Raw genomic sequence first — 24,424 nt, forward strand, 5'->3', positions numbered from 1 at the left:
GCTGCCGAAAACATGTGACCTCTAATTTAAAAGAACAGCGACGCCCAGCTTCGCGTCATTCTGAGCTTGAAATTCACCGAGGACGGAGGTTTCCGTCCAGCTAGCTAGGGGTTAGATTCTGGGTAGGCAGGGACAGGCTAGGATAGGAAGGAGAAGACAACCAACAGCTCTTATAAGAGCTAAATTCCAGGGAGAAGCTTGTCAGTGTAACGTGGCACTGACGGGCTCAATCGCCGCAACCCAGCTTTCCCAGGATCCTGAATGGAATACACTGTCAGTGTATTCCCGTATACCCGATATATACCCCGATACCCGTTCCAACGGTGTGCCCCCCCACCTTCACCCCAGAAATACCCTGCAAGTCCCCTAGCAATAGAATTGGGGCTATATACACCCACAATTTTTACTACTGGTATACAGTGCCATTGTCTGACTGGGAATTCAAAGAATATATTGGGAATACAAATACCCTCATTTCTTGCTACTGCCATATAGTGCCAGTGTCTGACTGGGAATTCAAAGAATATATTGGGGTTACGTGCACCCACAATTTTTACTACTGGTATACAGTGCCATTGTCTGACTGGGAATTCAAAGAATATATTGGGAATACAAATACCCTCATTTCTTGCTACTGCCATATAGTGCCAGTGTCTGACTGGGAATTCAAAGAATATATTGGGGTTACGTGCACCCACAATTTTTACTACTGGTATACAGTGCCATTGTCTGACTGGGAATTCAAAGAATATATTGGGGTTATAAATACCCTCATTTCTTGCTACTGCCATATAGTGCCAGTTTCTGACTGGTAATTCAAAGAATATATTGGGGTTACGTGCACCCACAATTTTTACTACTGGTATACAGTGCCATTGTCTGACTGGGAATTCAAAGAATATATTGGGGTTATAAATACCCTCATTTCTTGCTACTGCCATATAGTGCCATTGTCTGACTGGGAATTCAAAGAATATATTGGGGTTACGTGCACCCACAATTTTTACTACTGGTATACAGTGCCATTGTCTGACTGGGAATTCAAAGAGTATATTGGGAATACAAATACCCTCATTTCTTGCTACTGCCATATAGTGCCAGTTTCTGACTGGTAATTCAAAGAATATATTGGGGTTACGTGCACCCACAATTTTTACTACTGGTATACAGTGCCATTGTCTGACTGGGAATTCAAAGAGTATATTGGGAATACAAATACCCTCATTTCTTGCTACTGCCATATAGTGCCAGTTTCTGACTGGGAATTCAAAGAATATATTGGGGTTACGTGCACCCACAATTTTTACTACTGGTATACAGTGCCATTGTCTGACTGGGAATTCAAAGAATATATTGGGGTTACGTGCACCCACAATTTTTACTACTGGTATACAGTGCCATTGTCTGACTGGGAATTCAAAGAGTATATTGGGAATACAAATACCCTCAGTTCTTGCTACTGCCATATAGTGCCAGTGTCTGACTGGTAATTCAAAGAATATATTGGGGTTACGTGCACCCACAATTTTTACTACTGGTATACAGTGCCATTGTCTGACTGGGAATTCAAAGAATATATTGGGGTTATAAATACCCTCATTTCTTGCTACTGCCATATAGTGCCAGTTTCTGACTGGTAATTCAAAGAATATATTGGGGTTACGTGCACCCACAATTTTTACTACTGGTATACAGTGCCATTGTCTGACTGGGAATTCAAAGAATATATTGGGGTTATAAATAACCTCATTTCTTGCTACTGCCATATAGTGCCATTGTCTGACTGGGAATTCAAAGAATATATTGGGGTTACGTGCACCCACAATTTTTACTACTGGTATACAGTGCCATTGTCTGACTGGGAATTCAAAGAGTATATTGGGAATACAAATACCCTCATTTCTTGCTACTGCCATATAGTGCCAGTTTCTGACTGGGAATTCAAAGAATATATTGGGGTTACGTGCACCCACAATTTTTACTACTGGTATACAGTGCCATTGTCTGACTGGGAATTCAAAGAATATATTGGGGTTACGTGCACCCACAATTTTTACTACTGGTATACAGTGCCAATTTCTAACTAGGAATTCAAAATGCGCAAGGCTCCCGGAAAGGGACGTGGACGAGGCCGTGGGCGAGGTCGGGGGAATGGTTCTGGGGAGCAAGGTAGCAGTGAAGCCACAGGGCGTCCCGTGCCTACTCCTGTGGGGCAGCAAGCATTGCGCCACTCCACAGTGCCAGGGTTGCTTGCCACATTAACTAAACTGCAGGGTACAAACCTTAGTAGGCCCGAGAACCAGGAACAGGTCTTGCAATGGCTGTCAGAGAACGCTTACAGCACATTGTCCAGCAGCCAGTCAGACTCTGCCTCCTCTCCTCCTATTACCCAACAGTCTTGTCTTCCTTCCTCCCAAAATTCCGAAGCTTTACAGAACAATAACCCAAACTGTCCCTGCTCCCCAGAGCTGTTCTCCGCTCCTTTCATTGTCCCTCAACCTGCCTCTCCACGTCACGATTCCACGAACCTAACAGAGGAGCATCTGTGTCCAGATGCTCAAACACTAGAGTCTCCTCCATCTCCGTTCGATTTGGTGGTGGATGACCAGCAACCCACCCTCATCGACGATGATGTGACGCAGTTGCCGTCAGGGCATCCAGTTGACCGGCGCATTGTGCGGGAGGAGGAGATGAGACAGGAGTTGGAAGAGGAAGTGGTGGATGATGAGGACACTGACCCGACCTGGACAGGGGGGATGTCAAGCGGGGAAAGTAGTGTGGATGTTGAGGCAGGTGCAGCACCAAAAAGGGTAGCTAGAGGCAGAGGCAGAGGTCAGCAGCTTAGGCGAAGCCAGGCCACACCCGGAATCTCCCAAGATGTTCCAGTTCGTACCCAGCCCCGAAAAACTCCCACCTCGAGGGCACGTTTCTCGAAGGTGTGGAGTTTTTTCAAGGAATGCGCCGAGGACAGATATAGTGTTGTCTGCACAATTTGCCTCTCGAAATTGATTAGGGGCTCTGAGAAGAGCAACCTGTCCACCACTTCAATGCACCGTCATTTGGAATCCAAGCACTGGAATCAGTGGCAGGCAGCAACGGCAGGACAAAGGCCGCCTGCCGTTCACGCCACTGCCACTGCCTCTGCCACTGCCTCTGCCACTGCCACTGCTGACTGTGCTGGCGATGCACTCCAGAGGACGAGCCAGGACACCACTTCATCTGCCTCCGCCACTTTGTTGACTTCTACCTCATCCTCCCCTGGTCCTGTCTTATCTCCTTCTCCTGCACCATCAAAGGCACCATCAGGCGTTTCTTTACAACAACCCACCATCTCTCAGACATTGGAGCGGCGGCAGAAATACACTGCTAACCACCCACACGCGCAAGCCTTGAACGCCAACATCGCTAAACTGCTGGCCCAGGAGATGTTGGCGTTCCGGCTTGTTGAAACTCCCGCCTTCCTGGACCTGATGGCAACTGCGGCACCTCGCTATGCCGTCCCTAGCCGTCACTACTTCTCCCGGTGTGCCGTCCCCGCCTTGCACCAGCACGTGTCACTCAACATCAGGCGGGCCCTTAGTTCCGCGCTTTGCACAAAGGTCCACTTGACCACCGACGCGTGGACAAGTGCATGCGGACAGGGACGCTACATTTCACTGACGGCACACTGGGTGAATGTAGTTGAGGCTGGGACTGCTTCCCAAACTGGCCCGGTGTACCTCGTCTCCCCGCCTAACATTCCTGGCAGGGACACGAGAAGAACACCCCCCTCCTCCTCCTCCTCTACCGCCTCCTCCTCCGCCACCGCCTCCTCCTCCGCCACCGCCTCCTCCTCCGCTGTTAGATTGACCCCAGCTACGAGTTGGAAACGTTGCAGCACTGGCGTTGGTAGACGTCAGCAGGCTGTGCTGAAGCTGATCAGCTTGGGGGACAGACAGCACACTGCCTCCGAGGTGAGGGATGCCCTCCTCGATGAGACGGCAATATGGTTTGAGCCGCTGCACCTGGGCCCAGGCATGGTCGTTTGTGATAACGGCCGGAACCTGGTAGCAGCTCTGGAGCTTGCCGGACTCCAACATGTTCCATGCCTGGCCCACGTCTTCAACCTAGTGGTGCAACGTTTCCTAAAGAGCTACCCCAATGTTCCAGAGCTACTGGTGAAAGTGCGGCGCATGTGCGCCCACTTTCGCAAGTCGACAGTAGCCGCTGCTAGCTTAAAATCTCTCCAGCAACGCCTGCATGTGCCACAACACCGGCTTTTGTGCGACGTCCCCACACGCTGGAACTCAACGTTTCAGATGTTGAATAGAGTGGTTGAGCAGCAGAGACCTTTGATGGAATACCAGCTACAAAACCCTAGGGTGCCACAAAGTCAGCTGCCTCAGTTTCACATCCATGAGTGGCCATGGATGAGAGACCTTTGTGACATCCTACGGGTCTTTGAGGAGTCCACAAGGAGGGTGAGCTCTGAGGATGCGATGGTGAGCCTTACAATCCCGCTCTTGTGTGTTCTGAGAGAATCCCTGATTGACATCAGGGATAACTCAGATCACACAGAGGAGTTAGGGATAGCATCCGATCCGTCACAGCTGGAGAGTAGGTCCACACATCTGTCCGCTTCACTGCGTTTAATGGAGGAGGAGGAGGAGGAGGAGGAGGAGGAAGAAGAGTTGTCCGATGATGTGATGGTGATACAGGAGGCTTCCGGGCAACTTCGAATCGTCCCATTGTTGCAGCGCGGATGGGTAGACATGGAGGATGAGGAGGAAATGGAGATTGAACTTTCCGGTGGGGCCAGAGGAGTCATGCCAACTAACACTGTGGCAGACATGGCTGAGTTCATGTTGGGGTGCTTTACAACCGACAAGCGTATTGTCAAAATCATGGAGGACAACCAGTACTGGATCTTTGCTATCCTTGACCCCCGGTATAAAAACAACATCTCGTCTTTTATTCCGGTAGAGGGGAGGGCCAATCGCATCAATGCTTGCCACAGGCAATTGGTGCAGAATATGATGGAGATGTTTCCAGCATGTGACGTTGGCGGCAGGGAGGGCAGTTCCTCCAGTAGGCAACCAAGTTCTCACCGGTCCACACAAACGAGGGGCACACTGTCTAAGGTCTGGGACACCTTGATGGCACCCCCTCGCCAAAGTGCCGCCACGGAGGGTCCTAGTGTCACCAGGCGTGAGAAGTATAGGCGCATGTTGCGGGAATACCTTTCCGACCACAGCCCTGTCCTCTCCGACCCCTCTGCGCCCTACACGTATTGGGTGTCGAAGTTGGACCTGTGGCTTGAACTTGCCCTATATGCCTTGGAGGTGCTGTCCTGTCCTGCCGCCAGCGTCCTATCTGAGAGGGTGTTCAGTGCAGCCGGTGGCATCATCACTGACAAGCGCACCCGTCTGTCAGCTGAGAGTGCCGACCGGCTCACTTTGATAAAAATGAACCACCACTGGGTAGAGCCGTCATTTTTGTGCCCACCTGTGTAAAGCACCCCAACATGAAACTCCATGTCTGTACTCAACCTCTCCAATTCCTCCGCATCCTCATACTCATCCACCATAAGCGTTGCACAATTCTGCTAATACTAGGCTCCCTCCACCCTGATTTCCCCCAACTCTGCTGGTTAGAGGCTCCCTCCACCCTGATTTCCACCAACTCTGCTGGTTAGAGGCTCCCTCCACCATGAATTTGCCCAAACTGGGCTGTTTAGAGGCTCCCTCCACCATGAATTTGCCCAAACTGGGCTGTTTAGAGGCTCCCTCCACCATGAATTGGTCCAAACTGGGTTTTTTAGAGGCTCCCTCCACCATGAATTGGTCCAAACTGGGCTGGTTAGAGGCTCCCTCCACCATGAATTTGCCCAAACTGGGCTGTTTAGAGGCTCCCTCCACCATGAATTGGTCCAAACTGGGCTGTTTAGAGGCTCCCTCCACCATGAATTGGTCCAAACTGGGCTGGTTAGAGGCTCCCTCCACCATTAATTGGTCCAAACTGGGCTGGTTAGAGGCTCCCTCCACCATTAATTGGTCCAAACTGGGCTGGTTAGAGGCTCCCTCCACCATGAATTGGTCCAAACTGGGTTTTTTAGAGGCTCCCTCCACCATGAATTGGTCCAAACTTGGCTGTTTAGAGGCTCCCTCCACCATGAATTGGTCCAAACTGGGCTGGTTAGAGGCTCCCTCCACCATTAATTGGTCCAAACTGGGCTGGTTAGAGGCTCCCTCCACCATGAATTTGCCCAAACTGGGCTGTTTAGAGGCTCCCTCCACCATGAATTTGCCCAAACTGGGCTGTTTAGAGGCTCCCTCCACCATGAATTGGTCCAAACTGGGTTTTTTAGAGGCTCCCTCCACCATGAATTGGTCCAAACTGGGCTGGTTAGAGGCTCCCTCCACCATTAATTGGTCCAAACTGGGGTGGTTAGAGGCTCCCTCCACCATTAATTGGTCCAAACTGGGCTGGTTAGAGGCTCCCTCCACCATTAATTGGTCCAAACTGGGCTGGTTAGAGGCTCCCTCCACCATTAATTGGTCCAAACTGGGCTGTTTAGAGGCTCCCTCCACCATTAATTGGTCCAAACTGGGCTGGTTAGAGGCTCCCTCCACCATGAATTTGCCCAAACTGGGCTGTTTAGAGGCTCCCTCCACCATGAATTGGTCCAAACTGGGTTTTTTAGAGGCTCCCTCCACCATGAATTTGCCCAAACTGGGCTGGTTAGAGGCTCCCTCCACCATGAATTGGTCCAAGCTGGGTTTTTTAGAGGCTCCCTCCACCATGAATTTGCCCAAACTGGGCTGGTTAGAGGCTCCCTCCACCATGAATTGGTCCAAGCTGGGTTTTTTAGAGGCTCCCTCCACCATGAATTTGCCCAAACTGGGCTGGTTAGAGGCTCCCTCCACCATGAATTGGTCCAAACTGGGCTGGTTAGAGGCTCCCTCCACCATGAATTTGCCCAAACTGGGCTGTTTAGAGGCTCCCTCCACCATTAATTGGTCCAAACTGGGCTGGTTAGAGGCTTCCTCCACCATGAATTTGCCCAAACTGGGCTGTTTAGAGGCTCCCTCCACCATGAATTGGTCCAAACTGGGTTTTTTAGAGGCTCCCTCCACCATGAATTTGCCCAAACTGGGCTGTTTAGAGGCTCCCTCCACCATGAATTGGTCCAAACTGGGCTGGTTAGAGGCTCCCTCCACCATGAATTGGTCCAAACTGGGCTGGTTAGAGGCTCCCTCCACCATTAATTGGTCCAAACTGGGCTGGTTAGAGGCTCCCTCCACCATGAATTGGTCCAAACTGGGTTTTTTAGAGGCTCCCTCCACCATGAATTTGCCCAAACTGGGCTGTTTAGAGGCTCCCTCCACCATGAATTGGTCCAAACTTGGCTGGTTAGAGGCTCCCTCCACCATGAATTGGTCCAAACTGGGCTGGTTAGAGGCTCCCTCCACCATGAATTTGCCCAAACTGGGCTGTTTAGAGGCTCCCTCCACCATTAATTGGTCCAAACTGGGCTGGTTAGAGGCTCCCTCCACCATGAATTTGCCCAAACTGGGCTGTTTAGAGGCTCCCTCCACCATGAATTGGTCCAAACTGGGTTTTTTAGAGGCTCCCTCCACCATTAATTGGTCCAAACTGGGCTGGTTAGAGGCTCCCTCCACCATGAATTGGTCCAAACTGGGCTGGTTAGAGGCTCCCTCCACCATGAATTTGCCCAAACTGGGCTGTTTAGAGGCTCCCTCCACCATTAATTGGTCCAAACTGGGCTGGTTAGAGGCTCCCTCCACCATGAATTTGCCCAAACTGGGCTGTTTAGAGGCTCCCTCCACCATGAATTGGTCCAAACTGGGTTTTTTAGAGGCTCCCTCCACCATGAATTGGTCCAAACTGGGCTGGTTAGAGGCTCCCTCCACCATGAATTTCCCAAAACTTGGCTGTTTAGAGGCTCCCTCCACCATGAATTGGTCCAAACTGGGCTGGTTAGAGGCTCCCTCCACCATGAATTTCCCAAAACTTGGCTGTTTAGAGGCTCCCTCCACCATGAATTGGTCCAAACTGGGCTGGTTAGAGGCTCCCTCCACCATTAATTGGTCCAAACTGGGCTGGTTAGAGGCTCCCTCCACCATGAATTGGTCCAAACTGGGGTTTTTAGAGGCTCCCTCCACCATGAATTTGCCCAAACTGGGGTGTTTAGAGGCTCCCTCCACCATGAATTTGCCCAAACTCTGCTGGTTAGAGGCTCAATCCACCCTGATTTTCAAAACAAATGTTGGTGCCAACCTCAACTTACTACAAGGGCCAAATTCACTGCTGGTGACAAGCTCTCCTCACTGCAAGTGCCAAATACACATGTTTCAAGGTGTTTTCCTACTGTCAGAGAGGTGGTATTGAGTGTGTAAAGTGTGTAGTTGTTAGGCTGTGATGTTGGGGTAATAGAGGGTCTTTGGTGTGTTAGATGCCCCCAGACATGCTTCCCCTGCTGTCCCAGTGTCATTCCAGAGGTGTTGGCATCATTTCCTGGGGTGTCATAGTGGACTTGGTGACCCTCCAGACACGGATTTGGGTTTCCCCCTTAACGAGTATCTGTTCCCCATAGACTATAATGGGGTTCGAAACCCGTTCGAACACACGAACATTGAGCGGCTGTTCGAATCGAATTTCGAACCTCGAACATTTTAGTGTTCGCTCATCTCTAATAAAGACCCAATAGGCACAAGGCTCAGCTGGCCTCTTCATAAAGCTGGTGTACACCCAGAATGGAGATTTTCCCAAAATGTTTCACAATTGAGAGTTTCAAAGAAATGACCACAATGGAAATTTTCCCAGAATGTACCACGATAGAGAATTTGCCAGAATGTGACACAATGGAGAATTTCCCAGAATGTACCACGATAGAGAATTTCCCAGAATGTGCCACAATGGAGAATTTCCAAGAATGAGCCACAAAGGAGATTTTCCCAGAATAGAGATTTCCATTATTAAAAAAACTGGCATAAAGGGAGTGAGAAACCCTTCCTCCCCCCAATGTGTCGCTTACTCCATATCTGGTTGACATCTAAATTTTTTTCTTTTTTGAATAACTTACATTACCCTTTACACAATTGGACATATACAACATTTTTGCAGAACCAGAATTAGAGGATAATTCTATCTTAAAAATGTAATCCTTTATATAAGATAAGATAATCCTTTAATAGTCCCACATTGGGGAAATTTCAGTATGTTTCAGCTGCATAGTAATACAGATACAGGATAATACACAGTAATATATTACAGACGTAGACACACATATGCTGAGAAGAGAAGATATACTAGGAGTGCATAGCAGCTAAGGAACGGAAGAGAAAGAAGGAAGTTCATTAGTTCTCTGTGCGGAGTGATCTTCGCTTGGTTTGATGTAGATTATACAGCCTGATCGCGGTTGGAAGGAAGGACCTGCGATAGCGCTCCTTCTCACACTTGGGGTGAAGCAGACGGTCACTTACAGTGCTGCCATTGTCCCATCAAGGTCCCATACGTGGGGTGGGATTTGTTCTCCCGCATAGAGGTCACCACAGACAGTATCCTTCTGTCACCCACCACCTGTACTGGATCCAAGGGGCTCCCCAGGACAGAGCTGGCCCTCCTGATCAGCCTGTCAAGTCTATTTCTGCCCTGGTTGATATACTGCTCCCCTAGCAGGCCACACTGAAAAAGATGGCTGAAGCAACCACAGAGTTGAAGAAGGCCCTAAGAAGTGTCCCCTGGACTCCGAAGGCCCTCAGTCTCCTGAGCAGGTAGAGTCTGCTGTGGCCCTTTCTGTGCAGTGCCTCCAGGTGATCAGCCCAGTCTAGTTTATTATTGAGGATCACGCCCAGATACTTATAGGTCCTGACTATCTCAATACATGTTCCATGGATCTCCACCGCGGTCGGGGCACCTCTCCGTTTACTAAAGTCCACCACCATCTCCTTGGTCTTCCCAGCATTAATCCTGAGCTGGTTCCGCTGGCACCATTCAACAAAATCCCGGTTTAAGTCTCTGTATTCCCTATCATCGCCATCTGTGATAAGGCCTACTATAGCAGAGTCATCGGGGTACTTCTGTAACTATCAGCTGGATGAGTTGTGCCTAAATTCAGCAGTGTACAGTGTGAAGAGAAACAGGGCAAGAACTGGACCTTGTGGTGCCCCCGAACTACAGATCAGTGTCAGACACACAGTCCTGGGCTCTCACATACTGAGGGCGGTTTGTCAGGTAGTCTAGGATCCAGTTGAACAGGTGATGGTCCACTCCACCAAGGTTCAGCTTCTCCCTCAGTAGCCCTGGCTGAATGGTGTTGAACGCACTGAAGAAATCAAAGAACATTATTCTCACAGTGTTACTATTAGTAATGACATGATTGTTTTATGTACAGCCTGACAAAGCTGTGTGAGGTGATGGAAGCCAGCCGCTTCCACAATATTGCCTTAATCGGAAGACGTATAGTTCCGGAAGTTGGAGTTTGAGTTCTGGGGAAGTCCTTGAGTCATCTCAGTGGGGTGGAAGAAAAAGAGTCTTCCATATTTCCAACCAAACATTGTCTAGTAATATTTTCACCATTTAGGCAGGGGTATGTCCAAGGTCAATGCACTAAACTTAATACAACCCGTTCTGCCATGCCATAGGTTGTTGGAAATAGTTAACTATAATTGGAGGAAAAAGGACATTTTCAAAAATTTGGCAGCCATTTGGTTAAGTTTTTTTGACTAAATTTTGTGCTGACCAATTTATTAGAAAATCCTAAGATTAAAATCAGCATATAGATGCAGTAGATGCCTGGCTGAGATTGTCTTCTTGTGGTTTACAGATCTTACTGTTAATTGGAAGACTTTCAGAAAAGACTTTCAGCATCACATTGTTTTTAAGGCTAAATGACTGCGGTGCTCGTTCTCTATTTATAATGGTCTTTTCTGGAAGTACCCATCCCCGTTATGTATAGGAAATGTTCTGCAGGCCATCCAAAGTCTTTCTGTTTGTGGTTTACAAGTAATGAAAATAGTGTGGTGTGAAAGCATAAAGCCTGGCGGAGATAGAGCTTCTCTAGACGTGTACTTACATTTTTGTAGACACTTCGTAAAGGCTTTTAGTAATACTGTACGCACATTATAAATAATATTCTCTGGTCAGACATAATGGTGTGACTAAGCTGAAGACGCAAAGGTCTTTAATAGAGATGAGCGAACACTAAAATGTTCGAGGTTCGAAATTCGATTCGAACAGCCGCTCAATGTTCGTGTGTTCGAACGGGTTTCGAACCCCATTATAGTCTATGGGGAACAGATACTCGTTAAGGGGGAAACCCAAATCCGTGTCTGGAGGGTCACCAAGTCCACTAAGACAACCCAGGAAATGATGCCAACACCTCTGGAATGACACTGGGACAGCAGGGGAAGCATGTCTGGGGGCATCTAACACACCAAAGACCCTCTATTACCCCAACATCACAGCCTAACAACTACACACTTTACACACTCAATACCACCTCTCTGACAGTAGGAAAACACCTTGAAACATGTGTATTTGGCACTTGCAGTGAGGAGAGCTTGTCACCAGCAGTGAATTTGGCCCTTGTAGTAAGTTGAGGTTGGCACCAACATTTGTTTTGAAAATCAGGGTGGATTGAGCCTCTAACCAGCAGAGTTTGGGCAAATTCATGGTGGAGGGAGCCTCTAAAAACCCCAGTTTGGGCAAATTCATGGTGGAGGGAGCCTCTAAAAACCCCAGTTTGGACCAATTCATGGTGGAGGGAGCCTCTAAAAACCCCAGTTTGGACCAATTCATGGTGGAGGGAGCCTCTAAAAACCCCAGTTTGGACCAATTCATGATGGAGGGAGCCTCTAAACAGCCCAGTTTGGACCAATTCATGGTGGAGAGAGCCTCTAAAAACCCCAGTTTGGACCAATTCATGGTGGAGGGAGCCTCTAAACAGGCCAGTTTGGGCAAATTCATGGTGGAGGGAGCCTCTAACCAGCCCAGTTTGGACCAATTCATGGTGGAGAGAGCCTCTAAAAACCCCAGTTTGGACCAATTCATGGTGGAGAGAGCCTCTAAACAGGCCAGTTTGGGCAAATTCATGGTGGAGGGAGCCTCTAAAAACCCCAGTTTGGACCAATTCATGGTGGAGGGAGCCTCTAAACAGCCCAGTTTGGACCAATTCATGGTGGAGGGAGCCTCTAAAAACCCCAGTTTGGACCAATTCATGGTGGAGGGAGCCTCTAAAAACCCCAGTTTGGACCAATTCATGATGGAGGGAGCCTCTAAACAGCCCAGTTTGGACCAATTCATGGTGGAGAGAGCCTCTAAAAACCCCAGTTTGGACCAATTCATGGTGGAGGGAGCCTCTAAACCGCCCAGTTTGGACCAATTCATGGTGGAGGGAGCCTCTAAAAACCCCAGTTTGGACCAATTCATGGTGGAGGGAGCCTCTAAAAACCCCAGTTTGGACCAATTCATGATGGAGGGAGCCTCTAAACAGGCCAGTTTGGGCAAATTCATGGTGGAGGGAGCCTCTAAAAACCCCAGTTTGGACCAATTCATGGTGGAGGGAGCCTCTAAACAGCCCAGTTTGGACCAATTCATGGTGGAGGGAGCCTCTAAAAACCCCAGTTTGGACCAATTCATGGTGGAGGGAGCCTCTAAACAGCCCAGTTTGGACCAATTCATGGTGGAGAGAGCCTCTAAAAACCCCAGTTTGGACCAATTCATGGTGGAGGGAGCCTCTAAACAGGCCAGTTTGGGCAAATTCATGGTGGAGGGAGCCTCTAAAAACCCCAGTTTGGACCAATTCATGGTGGAGGGAGCCTCTAAAAACCCCAGTTTGGACCAATTCATGATGGAGGGAGCCTCTAAACAGGCCAGTTTGGGCAAATTCATGGTGGAGGGAGCCTCTAAAAACCCCAGTTTGGACCAATTCATGGTGGAGGGAGCCTCTAAACAGCCCAGTTTGGACCAATTCATGGTGGAGGGAGCCTCTAAAAACCCCAGTTTGGACCAATTCATGGTGGAGGGAGCCTCTAAACAGCCCAGTTTGGACCAATTCATGGTGGAGAGAGCCTCTAAAAACCCCAGTTTGGACCAATTCATGGTGGAGGGAGCCTCTAAACAGGCCAGTTTGGGCAAATTCATGGTGGAGGGAGCCTCTAAAAACCCCAGTTTGGACCAATTCATGGTGGAGGGAGCCTCTAAAAACCCCAGTTTGGACCAATTCATGATGGAGGGAGCCTCTAAACAGGCCAGTTTGGGCAAATTCATGGTGGAGGGAGCCTCTAAAAACCCCAGTTTGGACCAATTCATGGTGGAGGGAGCCTCTAAACAGCCCAGTTTGGACCAATTCATGGTGGAGGGAGCCTCTAAAAACCCCAGTTTGGACCAATTCATGGTGGAGGGAGCCTCTAAACAGCCCAGTTTGGACCAATTCATGGTGGAGAGAGCCTCTAAAAACCCCAGTTTGGACCAATTCATGGTGGAGGGAGCCTCTAAACAGGCCAGTTTGGGCAAATTCATGGTGGAGGGAGCCTCTAAAAACCCCAGTTTGGACCAATTCATGGTGGAGGGAGCCTCTAAAAACCCCAGTTTGGACCAATTCATGATGGAGGAAGCCTCTAAACAGCCCAGTTTGGGCAAATTCATGGTGGAGGGAGCCTCTAAAAACCCCAGTTTGTACCAATTCATGGTGGAGGGAGCCTCTAAAAACCCCAGTTTGGACCAATTCATCGTGGAGGGAGCCTCTAAAAACCCCAGTTTGGACCAATTCATGATGGAGGGAGCCTCTAAACAGCCCAGTTTGGACCAATTCATGGTGGAGAGAGCCTCTAAAAACCCCAGTTTGGACCAATTCATGGTGGAGGGAGCCTCTAAACAGGCCAGTTTGGGCAAATTCATGGTGGAGGGAGCCTCTAAACAGGCCAGTTTGGGCAAATTCATGGTGGAGGGAGCCTCTAACCAGCCCAGTTTGGACCAATTCATGGTGGAGAGAGCCTCTAAAAACCCCAGTTTGGACCAATTCATGGTGGAGGGAGCCTCTAAACAGGCCAGTTTGGGCAAATTCATGGTGGAGGGAGCCTCTAAAAACCCCAGTTTGGACCAATTCATGGTGGAGGGAGCCTCTAAACAGCCCAGTTTGGACCAATTCATGGTGGAGGGAGCCTCTAAACAGCCCAGTTTGGACCAATTCATGGTGGAGAGAGCCTCTAAAAACCCCAGTTTGGACCAATTCATGGTGGAGGGAGCCTCTAAACAGGCCAGTTTGGGCAAATTCATGGTGGAGGGAGCCTCTAAAAACCCCAGTTTGGACCAATTCATGGTGGAGGGAGCCTCTAAACAGCCCAGTTTGGACCAATTCATGGTGGAGGGAGCCGCTAAACAGCCCAGTTTGGACCAATTCATGGTGGAGGGAGCCTCTAACCAGCAGAGTTGGTGGAAATCAGGGTGGAGGGAGCCTCTAACCAGCAGAGTTGTGGGAAAGCAGGGTGGAGGGAGCCTCTAACCAGCAGAGTTGGGGGAAATCAGGGTGGAGGGAGCCTCTAACCAGCAGAGTTGTGGGAAAGCAGGGTGGAGGGAGCCTCTAACCAGCAGAGTTGGGGGAAATCAGGGTGGAGGGAGCCTAGTATTAGCAGAATTGTGCAACGCTTATGGTGGATGAGTATGAGGATGCGGAGGAATTGGAGAGGTTGAGCACAGACATGGAGTTTCATGTTGGGGTGCTTTACACAGGTGGGCCCAAAAATGAAGGCTCTATCCAGTGGTGGTTCATTTTTATCAAAGTGAGCCGGTCGGCACTCTCAGCTGACAGACGGGTGCGCTTGTCAGTGATGATGCCACCGGCTGCACTGAACACCCTCTCAGATAGGACGCTGGCGGCAGGACAGGACAGCACCTCCAAGGCATATAGGGCAAGTTCAAGCCACAGGTCCAACTTCGACACCCAATACGTGTAGGGCGCAGAGGGGTCGGAGAGGACAGGGCTGTGGTCGGAAAGGTATTCCCGCAACATGCGCCTATACTTCTCACGCCTGGTGACACTAGGACCCTCCGTGGCGGCACTTTGGCGAGGGGGTGCCATCAAGGTGTCCCAGACCTTAGACAGTGTGCCCCTCGTTTGTGTGGACCGGTGAGAACTTGGTTGCCTACTGGAGGAACTGCCGCCAACGTCACATGCTGGAAACATCTCCATCATATTCTGCACCAATTGCCTGTGGCAAGCATTGATGCGATTGGCCCTCCCCTCTACCGGAATAAAAGACGAGATGTTGTTTTTATACCGGGGGTCAAGGATAGCAAAGATCCAGTACTGGTTGTCCTCCATGATTTTGACAATACGCTTGTCGGTTGTAAAGCACCCCAACATGAACTCAGCCATGTCTGCCACAGTGTTAGTTGGCATGACTCCTCTGGCCCCACCGGAAAGTTCAATCTCCATTTCCTCCTCATCCTCCATGTCTACCCATCCGCGCTGCAACAATGGGACGATTCGAAGTTGCCCGGAAGCCTCCTGTATCACCATCACATCATCGGACAACTCTTCTTCCTCCTCCTCCTCCTCCTCCTCCTCCTCCTCCATTAAACGCAGTGAAGCGGACAGATGTGTGGACCTACTCTCTAGCTGTGACGGATCGGATGCTATCCCTAACTCCTCTGTGTGATCTGAGTTATCCCTGATGTCAATCAGGGATTCTCTCAGAACACACAAGAGCGGGATTGTAAGGCTCACCATCGCATCCTCAGAGCTCACCCTCCTTGTGGACTCCTCAAACACCCGTAGGATGTCACAAAGGTCTCTCATCCATGGCCACTCATGGATGAGAAACTGAGGCAGCTGACTTTGTGGCACCCTAGGGTTTTGTAGCTGGTATTCCATCAAAGGTCTCTGCTGCTCAACCACTCTATTCAACATCTGAAACGTTGAGTTCCAGCGTGTGGGGACGTCGCACAAAAGCCGGTGTTGTGGCACATGCAGGCGTTGCTGGAGAGATTTTAAGCTAGCAGCGGCTACTGTCGACTTGCGAAAGTGGGCGCACATGCGCCGCACTTTCACCAGTAGCTCTGGAACATTGGGGTAGCTCTTTAGGAAACGTTGCACCACTAGGTTGAAGACGTGGGCCAGGCATGGAACATGTTGGAGTCCGGCAAGCTCCAGAGCTGCTACCAGGTTCCGGCCGTTATCACAAACGACCATGCCTGGGCCCAGGTGCAGCGGCTCAAACCATATTGCCGTCTGATCGAGGAGGGCATCCCTCACCTCGGAGGCAGTGTGCTGTCTGTCCCCCAAGCTGATCAGCTTCAGCACAGCCTGCTGACGTCTACCAACGCCAGTGCTGCAACGTTTCCAACTCGTAGCTGGGGTCAATCTAACAGCGGAGGAGGAGGCGGTGGCGGAGGAGGAGGCGGTGGCGGAGGAGGAGGCGATAGAGGAGGAGGAGGAGGGGGGTGTTCTTCTCGTGTCCCTGCCAGGAATGTTAGGCGGGGAGACGAGGTACACCGGGCCAGTTTGGGAAGTAGTCCCAGCCTCAACTACATTCACCCAGTGTGCCGTCAGTGAAATGTAGCGTCCCTGTCCGCATGCACTTGTCCACGCGTCGGTGGTCAAGTGGACCTTTGTGCAAAGCGGGGAACTAAGGGCCCGCCTGATGTTGAGTGACACGTGCTGGTGCAAGGCGGGGACGGCACACCTGGAGAAGTAGTGACGGCTAGGGACGGCATAGCGAGGTGCCGCAGTTGCCATCAGGTCCAGGAAGGCGGGAGTTTCAACAAGCCGGAACGCCAACATCTCCTGGGCCAGCAGTTTAGCGATGTTGGCGTTCAAGGCTTGCGCGTGTGGGTGGTTAGCAGTGTATTTCTGCCGCCGCTCCAATGTCTGAGAGATGGTGGGTTGTTGTAAAGAAGCGCCTGATGGTGCCTTTGATGGTGCAGGAGAAGGAGATAAGACAGGAACAGGGGAGGATGAGGGAAAAGTCAACAAAGTGGCGGAGGCAGATGAAGTGGTGTCCTGGCTCGTCCTCTGGAGTGCATCGCCAGCACAGTCAGCAGTGGCAGTGGCAGAGGCAGAGGCAGTGGCAGAGGCAGTGGCAGTGGCGTGAACGGCAGGCGGCCTTTGTCCTGCCGTTGCTGCCTGCCACTGATTCCAGTGCTTGGATTCCAAATGACGGCGCATTGAAGTGGTGGACAGGTTGCTCTTCTCAGAGCCCCTAATCAATTTCGAGAGGCAAATTGTGCAGACAACACTATATCTGTCCTCGGCGCATTCCTTGAAAAAACTCCACACCTTTGAGAAACGTGCCCTCGAGGTGGGAGTTTTTCGGGGCTGGGTACGAACTGGAACATCTTGGGAGATTCCGGGTGTGGCCTGGCTTCGCCTAAGCTGCTGACCTCTGCCTCTAGCTACCCTTTTTGGTGCTGCACTTGCCTCAACATCCACACTACTTTCCCCGCTTGACATCCCCCCTGTCCAGGTCGGGTCAGTGTCCTCATCATCCACCACTTCCTCTTCCAACTCCTGTCTCATCTCCTCCTCCCGCACAATGCGCCGGTCAACTGGATGCCCTGACGGCAACTGCGTCACATCATCGTCGATGAGGGTGGGTTGCTGGTCATCCACCACCAAATCGAACGGAGATGGAGGAGACTCTAGTGTTTGAGCATCTGGACACAGATGCTCCTCTGTTAGGTTCGTGGAATCGTGACGTGGAGAGGCAGGTCGAGGGACAATGAAAGGAGCGGAGAACAGCTCTGGGGAGCAGGGACATTTGGGGTTATTGTTCTGTGAAGCTTGGGAATTTTGGGAGGAAGGAGGACAAGACTGTTGGGTAATAGGAGGAGAGGAGGCAGAGTCTGACTGGCTGCTGGACAATGTGCTGTAAGCGTTCTCTGACAGCCATTGCAAGACCTGTTCCTGGTTCTCGGGCCTACTAAGGTTTGTACCCTGCAGTTTAGTTAATGTGGCAAGCAACCCTGGCACTGTGGAGTGGCGCAATGCTTGCTGCCCCACAGGAGTAGGCACGGGACGCCCTGTGGCTTCACTGCTACCTTGCTCCCCAGAACCATTCCCCCGACCTCGCCCACGGCCTCGTCCACGTCCCTTTCCGGGAGCCTTGCGCATTTTGAATTCCCAGTTAGAAATTGGCACTATATACCAGTAGTAAAAATTGTGGGTGCACGTAACCCCAATATATTCTTTGAATTCCCAGTCAGAAACTGGCACTGTATACCAGTAGTAAAAATTGTGGGTGCACGTAACCCCAATATATTCTTTGAATTCCCAATCAGACAATGGCACTATATACCAGTAGCAAGAAATGAGGGTATTTATAACCCCAATATATTCTTTGAATTCCCAGTCAGACAATGGCACTGTATACCAGTAGTAAAAATTGTGGGTGCACGTAACCCCAATATATTCTTTGAATTCCCAGTCAGACAATGGCACTGTATACCAGTAGTAAAAATTGTGGGTGCACGTAACCCCAATATATTCTTTGAATTCCCAGTCAGACAATGGCACTGTATACCAGTAGTAAAAATTGTGGGTGCACGTAACCCCAATATATTCTTTGAATTCCCAGTCAGAAACTGGCACTATATGGCAGTAGCAAGAAATGAGGGTATTTGTAACCCCAATATATTCTTTGAATTCCCAGTCAGAAACTGGCACTGTATACCAGTAGTAAAAATTGTGGGTGCACGTAACCCCAATATATTCTTTGAATTACCAGTCAGAAACTGGCACTATATGGCAGTAGCAAGAAATGAGGGTATTTGTAACCCCAATATATTCTTTGAATTCCCAGTCAGAAACTGGCACTGTATACCAGTAGTAAAAATTGTGGGTGCACGTAACCCCAATATATTCTTTGAATTCCCAGTCAGAAACTGGCACTATATGGCAGTAGCAAGAAATGAGGGTATTTATAACCCCAATATATTCTTTGAATTCCCAGTCAGACAATGGCACTGTATACCAGTAGTAAAAATTGTGGGTGCACGTAACCCCAATATATTCTTTGAATTCCCAGTCAGACAATGGCACTATATACCAGTAGCAAGAAATGAGGGTATTTATAACCCCAATATATTCTTTGAATTCCCAGTCAGACAATGGCACTGTATACCAGTAGTAAAAATTGTGGGTGCACGTAACCCCAATATATTCTTTGAATTACCAGTCAGAAACTGGCACTATATGGCAGTAGCAAGAAATGAGGGTATTTGTAACCCCAATATATTCTTTGAATTCCCAGTCAGAAACTGGCACTGTATACCAGTAGTAAAAATTGTGGGTGCACGTAACCCCAATATATTCTTTGAATTCCCAGTCAGACAATGGCACTATATACCAGTAGCAAGAAATGAGCGTATTTATAACCCCAATATATTCTTTGAATTCCCAGTCAGACAATGGCACTGTATACCAGTAGTAAAAATTGTGGGTGCACGTAACCCCAATATATTCTTTGAATTCCCAGTCAGAAACTGGCACTATATGGCAGTAGCAAGAAATGAGGGTATTTATAACCCCAATATATTATTTGAATTCCCAGTCAGACAATGGCACTGTATACCAGTAGTAAAAATTGTGGGTGCACGTAACCCCAATATATTCTTTGAATTACCAGTCAGAAACTGGCACTATATGGCAGTAGCAAGAAATGAGGGTATTTGTAACCCCAATATATTCTTTGAATTCCCAGTCAGAAACTGGCACTGTATACCAGTAGTAAAAATTGTGGGTGCACGTAACCCCAATATATTCTTTGAATTCCCAGTCAGACAATGGCACTATATACCAGTAGCAAGAAATGAGGGTATTTATAACCCCAATATATTCTTTGAATTCCCAGTCAGACAATGGCACTGTATACCAGTAGTAAAAATTGTGGGTGCACGTAACCCCAATATATTCTTTGAATTCCCAGTCAGACAATGGCACTATATACCAGTAGCAAGAAATGAGGGTATTTATAACCCCAATATATTCTTTGAATTCCCAGTCAGACAATGGCACTGTATACCAGTAGTAAAAATTGTGGGTGCACGTAACCCCAATATATTCTTTGAATTACCAGTCAGAAACTGGCACTATATGGCAGTAGCAAGAAATGAGGGTATTTATAACCCCAATATTTTCTTTGAATTCCCAGTCAGACAATGGCACTATATACCAGTAGTAAAAATTGTGGGTGTATATAGCCCCAATTCTATTGCTAGGGGACTTGCAGGGTATTTCTGAGGTGAAGGTGGGGGGGCACACCGTTGGAACGGTGATTTGGGGTGTATATATGGGGTATACGGGAATACACTGTCAGTGTGTTCCATTCAGGATCCTGGGAAAGCTGGGTTGCGGCGATTGAGCCCGTCAGTGCCACGTTACACTGACAAGCTTCTCCCTGGAATTGAAGTTATATGTAAGCCCAATATATTCTTTGAATTCCCAGTGAGACAATGGCACTATATGGCAGCAGCAAAAATTGTGGGTGTATATAGCCCCAATTCTATTGCTAGGGGACTTGCAGGGTATTTCTGGGGTGAAGGTGGGGGGGCACACCGTTGGAACGGGTATCGGGGTATATATCGGGTATACGGGAATACACTGACAGTGTATTCCATTCAGGATCCTGGGAAAGCTGGGTTGCGGCGATTGAGCCCGTCAGTGCCACGTTACACTGACAAGCTTCTCCCTGGAATTTAGCTCTTACAAGAGCTGTTGTGGTTGTCTTCTCCTTCCTATCCTAGCCTGTCCCTGCCTACCCAGAATCTAAGCCCTAGCTAGCTGGACGGAAACCTCCGTCCTCGGTGAATTGCAAGCTCAGAATGACGCGAACCTGGGCGGCGCTGTTCTTTTAAATTAGAGGTCACATGTTTTCGGCAGCCAATGGGTTTTGCCTACTTTTCTCAACGTCACCGGTGTCGTAGTTCCTGTCCCACCTACCCTGCGCTGTTATTGGAGCAAAAAAGGCGCCAGGGAAGGTGGGAGGGGAATCGAGTAATGGCACACTTTACCACGCGGTGTTCGATTCGATTCGAACATGCCGAACAGCCTAATATCCGATCGAACATGAGTTCGATAGAACACTGTTCGCTCATCTCTAGTCTTTAATCTAAAGTAAGAACCGGAAAAACTCTGGAGTTTAGTCTTCTCCTTAATATAACTTACTTTCTGTTCAAGCAGTCAAAGGTCCACCTAAGAGAAAAGTCCTCCAAACCATCCAATTTTGAGAAGACCAGCCAACTATGTTACGTATATGGATGATTTTGGAAAAAGGAAGGACTGGACACAACAAATCCTATTGCTTGGGAGATAAGTCATCACAAGAGGTGTTTTTTTGCATTGATTCTCTCCATCGAAAAACAAAGGGAACCGAGCCTGCATGAGTTACGGGGGTCTGGAGAGAAAGCTGGAGGCTGAGTAAACCTTTGGCTTTGAGATATCTAAAGTGTATGGACACCTTTCTGGAATAACGTGTTTTATATTAATAACGCTCCTCACTAGGATAATGGTAAAAAGTGGAAATATATATATATTTTAGTTTAAGATCCAGTTAATATTATTTGGTTTAAAAAGTCCATCCATAGAGGATCAAGAACAGGGTGGAAAATAGAAAACAAAAAATTCCTTCAGGTCAGAGCCACATGGGGCGTAAATGTCACTGTAATCCCATCCACATATTGCAGAAAAATATGCTCAGTGGAAAAGGTTGCGATTTCCAAAATCGTTGTGTTTTTGCTATTGCTATTCCCACCCTCCTCCTGGGGTTAGATGCAGAAAAAGCTTTTGACTGCTTGGACTGGTCGTTCATGACTGCCACCCTCAGGAGGTTTGGGTTTTCGGGGGTGTTCCTCACGGCGGTTGGGGCACTTTATTCTGCCCCCTCTGTGGTGAAGCTCCCTAACTCGGTCTCCCCTTCCTTTGACATCCGCAATGGGATTCGTCAGGGGTGCCCCTTGTCCCCATTAATATTTGCATTATGTATTGAGCCTCTAGCCGCTCTGATTCACTCTAATCCTGATATATCTGGAGTTATGGTTAAAGACAGGGACTTTAAAATTAGTCTCTTTGAGGATGACGTTCTCTTAACTCTTACGAATCCCCCTGCGTCCCTTCCCGTCCTCCTCCGTGAATTGGAATCCTATGGTATACTTTCAGAGTATAAGATTAACCCCACTAAAACGGAAGCTCTCCCCATCAATATCCCTGATGTGACCTTGAATTTACTTAAATCTAATTTTGATTTTCAATGGCGCACTCACTCTCTTCGCTATCTGGGGATTCAACTTTCACCCTCCTATTCTTCCCTCGGTCCCTTCTACTCGGTCAACGACCCCCGTTTGTTTAGCGACCTACGAACCCTGCTTGATAAATGGCGCTCGCTCCCTATTTCCCTCATCGGCCGCATCACAGCAGTTAAAATGACCCTTCTTCCTAAACTCCTCTACTTTTTTGAAATTCTTCCTATCCCTGTCCCTCGTTCGGAATTACGTGCTTTCCAGAAATCCATTTTCCAGTTTATTTGGAATGGCAAACGTCACTGTATCCCCCGCTCAGTGATGCTGTCCAGTAAAGGGGAGGGAGAGCTGGTGGTTCCGCATATCCTGCATTATTACTGGGCTACTCATTTGCGTTGTATCCCTTTTTGGGCTGATTCCCAAGCCTACATGAAATGGGTTGAAATTGAGAAGCTCTGGCTTGCTCTAACTCACCCTGACGCCTTTCTGTGGTCCCGCTCCCCCCCCCCCCCAACACACACACACACACATACTTCCTTCAGCTCCTCTCCTTGGTCCCATCATTTTACTCGTGCTGCTTGGCTCACTTGCTCCAAACTTTTTCCCTTAGCCTCCCCTCATTCATCTATGGTCTCTTTTCTGTACAATCCACTTCTCCCTTCTGGGCTTACGGTGGCAATGGTACGGCCTTGGAGCCATCTGGGGCTTTTCCGGATTGCCAATCTACTTGACCCGTTGACTTTGGAGCTTAGGCCCTTTGACTATTTTACCTCTGAACTTCACTTAACCCCCTCAGAGTGGTTTGATTACCAGCAGATTGCCCATTTTATGATTTCCCAATTTGGTTCCTTAAAATCTCCTCTCCTTGCGTCTTTGAGAGACTGTGTCATGCAGGGACCTCCACGATTGGATTTATATCTACAATTTATAGAATTATCTCCTCTCCCGAGGGGCAACCGCCGATCTCTCATAGGTATATGTCCAAATGGTCTGAAGCGCTGGGAAGGCAGATCTCGCCCAGCCAATGGCAGGTTATTTGGTCCCTCGCAGCCAAATCTTCCACTTGTATTACTTTTCGCGAGACCCAGTGTAAATTACTCATGCACATATCATACCCCTGCGCTACTCCACTCTCTCAACTCTAGCATACCCTCCCAGTGCTGGCGCTGTCAAGCTGCAGTTGGCTCGCTCTATCATATTTTCTGGAACTGCCCCTTCATTCACCTCTTTTGGCTGAAGGCTAAGTCTCTCTCTGATGCCCTCTGTATTCAAGGAGTCCCGCTTGATCCACTAGTTTATTTGCTTAACCTCCCGCCGAATTGCCTAGGGAAGCAGACATCAAAATTATTCCTTTATATGTATACAGCTGCCAAGACGTTTATAGCTCTTTGTTGGAGATGCTGCTCCCCCCCCCCCCCCACACAGGCCCAGACCTTATTGCTCGATTGAAAGACATACACAGTATGGAATATCTCACTGCCTCCTTGAATGATACTTTAGATGCTTTCCGGGCTGTTTGGTCGTCCTGGGATGTCCACTGCACTCTGCGCGGCTTGTGACTCCTTCCTTTCCCTTCCCCCTCCTTTACTCTTCCCCCTCTGAATCCCTGATTTTTTTATTTGCCGTTTGCCAATTCCTTTGTATTGCTTAGGTCTGTTTTTTTATATTTTTATTCCTGTTTGTAAAAATTTACAAAACTGTTCAATAAAAATCACAGTTTAAAAAAAAGAAGCACAACATTTCTTCCTATCCAATAGTTGGTAGACCCCAGCAGATGCTTCCTTACGGATGGGATTGAGCGACACAATACTCCCGGATACCTGGTGATACTCCTGGTGTATGTGAGCCATCGGTTGGGTGCGGTTTCTCTGGCCAGAACTCGTCGGTCTCTATCTCCCAGTTTCGGGGGTCTGCTGACTCGGGGCACATTCCGACAATCACCGTTCACCTTCCACTTCGTAATCCCATAGGCCATTGTCGATTTTGGGTAATTCAGTTCGCTTGATATGTCCCTTAAGGATCAACCATTTCTGTGGTACCCGACAATTACCCCTTTCTCGAAATCAGACAACTCTGCACTTGGTGACATATTGCATGTGACTAATGCCATTGCTGTTTCCTATTTAATGGCGGAAGGCGTGACGTACATCACAACCGCAGATATCCTCATTTGCATGGGGGTCCAAAT

This window comes from Leptodactylus fuscus, chromosome 6, assembly GCF_031893055.1.
Source record: "Leptodactylus fuscus isolate aLepFus1 chromosome 6, aLepFus1.hap2, whole genome shotgun sequence".
NCBI lineage: Eukaryota > Metazoa > Chordata > Amphibia > Anura > Leptodactylidae > Leptodactylus > Leptodactylus fuscus.